A 4,206-nucleotide genomic window follows, 5' to 3' on the forward strand; every position below is an offset into this window, starting at 1 on the left:
AATAAAAAATGTGTGCCGTTATTGCGCAATTCGTAAAATCTTTAATAAAAACATTTTGAACGAAGTTTCACAGGCTAGTATAACATGGCGCGGCGCAACAGTTGGTGCGCTACTATGGCTTGGCCGCTTCCAACGCTAGCTCCCGCGCCTGCCATGCTGCGGTGCATTGTCTCCGTTCGCGCATACCGTGGCGCGCATGGCCGCGCGCCTGCGCTTTGCAAAGGATTCAACGGGTCGGTTTCGTGCGCACATCGCATTCACTGTGTGTTTCTGCGTCGAAGGCTCAGCTTCATTTTGGTAAGTGGTAAAGTTTTTCTCTCTTTTGAAAGCTCTGTCGCACGATTGTAGCACCATGACCCTCTTGGTTGATTGTTTCACATGCAACGGCTGTTGTTTCGAATTTCCTCGCGGCACGTCCGACGTCACGGACACAATATATAAGCTCGTCAGGTTGGGATTGCATTTTGGTTGGTGTGGGATAATTCACTGCCGTTAGCATCGACTGTCCGTGCTAAAATTGTTACATCGGGAACTGCTTCTCGCGGAGTCGCCGCCTAGTTTCCTCGTGGTCGAAAGTTGCGATTTTTTAAAGCTGGTGCGTAATTATATAAACGCGAGCTACGCCGCTTATTGACTTATATTGCTTCGTTGATGGTCTTAGGACTGCATCACTATGCGAATAATATATCTGCGTCCCCGACTGATTGCATCGAGACGTAAGCACGTGCGTTTTATATACGTCCGCTGCATTCAGTTTGTGAAGAACAAATGCAAGGCAACAGCAGCTTGATTTGGGCGAATTGGTTCATACTGAATAACGTAGGTACAGCGCAACAACTTTTGTAAGGAAACGGAGACAGGAAAGAACGCTGTACCTGCATTATGTAGTACGCTGTGCCAGCGTTTTCATGTCTCATTGTTTCCTTACAAAAATTGTTGCGCTGTACCTACGTTATTCAAAAGCAAAGCGGCGCACAAAAACAAAATGAGACTTTGTGAGAACTCCCTTGTTGCCTGTTGCATAAGATACGTTTTGATTCATTTCTTGTAGTACCCAAGGCCTTGAACAGCAAAAGTATGGCAGCCTGCCCAATGCAAGCACTTCTACGGATAAAATGCTACCCGTAGTGCAGTGAGGCCATGATTTCAGCGAAGAATACCAACCACAGTGACATAATCTTGAGCCAGGTTGCACCTCAGATGGGGAATGATGGCAATAGTTCCCAAAAGCTTGGATGGGACTTAAAGTACTTACAACGAGCAGAGCAGGATCGAACATGTGCAGCTATATAGGAGTATACTTATGCATGTAGAAGTTGCGTCGTGCAACATATTAGCTACCGTCCAAGCTGTCAAAGTGTGCATGACTCTTGTCTATCTTTTTTAGATGCTTTCAGACATTCACGTACAAATGACAGACATGGGAAGACTATAAGACGTCAAGATGAAAGGCTCCTAGCAGCTCTCAGTGTTCCCAACGAAACTGGCAGAATGGCAGTGGCTGATTACAAGCTGCCTTTGGAGAACAAAGAAACCGTGACCACATTAGAATCCGAGCAGAGCTCCAATCCTGCTTTCTGATGACACCTTGTAAGTAAAAGCTTTATCAATTGACTACATGAGCACATTTTTATAAATAACTCGTGCCAGGTGTAACTAATGCCTTTTATATGCGTGTTAAATTGACTTCATCGTTTTATTGAAATTGTGTGGCTTCATGTTTTTGAGTTTTATATGCAGTAGTTTCACTTAATACTGTTTTATACTATGGCTGTTTACATCTTGGCAGTTTTTGTGTGTAAATATTGCTGCAGTAATAATTTCTCTGGAATGCATGATCATCTAGTGTCATGTGCTCTTCTGCCTTACCTTTTCTGGGGATTTCATGCCTGTCTTCATGCAGCCACTGTATTATCCATTGTGTATATTTGGTGTTTTTGGCTTTGAATCCCTTTTGTTCTCTTCCAAAATATTTTTTTTCAGACACAACGGCTCTCTGTTATGGGGGACCGGTACTTAAGAAGCTTTACTGCGGGCATCCTACTCACTATTTTCAGACAGTTTGGGTGGAAACTTAAGCTAGACCCTAGGCCAGCGGCGGAAAAAGAGCTTCAGGGACGTGCATGTCTACAGTGCCATGGAAGGTAACTTTAGAGGGCTGCTGTTTGACTGGGCATAAGTGCAGTGACTCTTACTCACAAAATCCATGCTGTTTTGAATGAAAAAATAAATAAAAACATGAACACATTTGAAAAAATATTATCCATACAGTGTAGCTAAGTCGGGTGGATATCTTTTTCTTGTATAAGCCTTCCTCCCCCTTGCAGTTCCATAGAACTGATGTCCCACAAATTTTATTTATGAGTTGTAGATCTGTTCGTATGTAGCAATGGTTCGGATATCAGCCACAACTGCTGATACCGTGTACACGTGCTCCTTGCATTGTTTGACTAGATGGTTTGGTATTCCAAAAGTTATTCATAGCAATACCACGTGGGAAAATGTGATGACCCATGCCATTCGCCAAGCTCCAACTGCCTGGTTGAAGAATTGCAGTTTGCGAGCGGGTAAAAAGCCAGCATGTTACATTAAGCGTAGTGTTCAGGTAGTTTTTATATAGAAATTTAAAATATACCTACGTTTTAACTGAGTCAGATCTTATTGAAATCGACTGTTGGTTCTATATCAGAAGTGCATGGTATGGGATTAACATTTTGTCTTGGGGTTCTAAAGTATACTTACATCAGTCTGTTCACAATGGCCAGATAACTTCCAAGGACCATCTATGCATGCTGTTGTGGCATCATGCTTTAGTGTGGCCATAGGGAAACTTGTATACATTCTGAAGAATTTTATTTTAGACAATAAATTCTGGGAACCCCAAGTAGAGTTGGCGTTCAGGGCCACTTGCTTACAAGATGCAGTGTAAAAGAAAGCTATACTAAATATTTACTTCCAGGCAGCAAAAGGACATGGGAGATGCTTTAGGTGAACGTGAAAAGGCATTTTAAATTATAGAATGAATTATACCTGTCTTCTGGCGCTATGCCTATGCCTGCAGATTTTAAGCAGTTTTTTATGTGTTGTATTTGTTTCTTTTATGCCATTGTTCAGTCTTGTGAGGACAGCCATTGAAAGGCCAGGCTTAAAACAAGTAACTATGCATCATGAGTGCATCAGTCCTATAATGTTTGAAAGTGGTGTGTGCATTACATGCCCTTAACAGTAGTCACCGAGAGGAAGCCAAATATCTTCGCTAATTTTTCTAAAATGTACAGATTATTTCTTAGTCATGTTTATGCTAAGCATTTGGCTTTTACTGGCTTTACTATAAGCGAGTCTGGTCATTTTTTCTTTTTTGACTGGCGCAGATTCTTCAAAGGATACTGGACCTGCCGCCAGCTGACATGACTTTCTTCCTCCTTGCCTTAGTCCTGTTAAGATGTGGGGTCAGTTTTTCTAGACACGCAATCCATAATATATGCAGTCTAGTCAATCAGTGCAAGGCATTACATGCCATTCATTTCCTATGTATATATTTAGTCAGCATCAAAGCAGGGCAAGCACATGTACATAATTTGCAAGAATAAAATTTTGTATTTAGAAATTGTATGTCGCACACGGCCTCTCAACATTATACCTTAACAGATTTTATTACAAACTGTGGAATCTATGTGGCTGTTTTAATATTTATGCCTTTGCAAAATCATGCATTTAGACCATTACACTGAACCTTTTCAGCTTAGTAACTTTGGTGTGTTCTAGTTTTGAAGTTAAAGCCAGTCGCATTCAATATATGTACATTTCCTAGAAATCTTGAATCACAAGACTCGTTAGAAGAAAAGCATATTGTTACGCGAACGAAGGACTAAGTACAGGAGACTATTTACAAGTATATTTACAAATGATAGCTGCAGCGCTGGCCAGATCAGCCGATAGCTCGAGAGCCCAGAGCAGTTCGTCTTCTTCGTCTAGGCGCCCGCGCGCCTCGTTCAAACAACCAAATACCACACGCGTGTAGCATAATCCCCCGGCGGCAGAAGCGACGTCCCGGAGCGTCTAAATGTCATCACTGGGAGGGTGATACTGCTTCAGTCGTGTAACGTGCACGATATCACTGGACTGGGAAGCAGATGGGGCGTCAGAGGCGATCTCGTAGGTGACGGGAGTCACGGCACGAATCACTCGGTAGGGGCCTGTGTAACG

The 4,206-nt window shown here is 42.6% G+C and overlaps 1 long non-coding RNA gene across 1 annotated transcript; it reads left to right on the forward strand.

Annotated features, from left to right (window-relative positions):
* Positions 1-1,121: 1,121 nt before the first annotated feature.
* Positions 1,122-3,587, forward strand: LOC125940490 (uncharacterized). The gene is made up of 3 exons (XR_007463686.1): positions 1,122-1,590; positions 1,984-2,144; positions 3,372-3,587. It is a non-coding gene; the product is annotated as an uncharacterized LOC125940490 (long non-coding RNA).
* Positions 3,588-4,206: the final 619 nt, after the last annotated feature.

The sequence above is a fragment of the Dermacentor silvarum genome, chromosome 10 (genome assembly GCF_013339745.2).
Source record: "Dermacentor silvarum isolate Dsil-2018 chromosome 10, BIME_Dsil_1.4, whole genome shotgun sequence".
NCBI lineage: Eukaryota > Metazoa > Arthropoda > Arachnida > Ixodida > Ixodidae > Dermacentor > Dermacentor silvarum.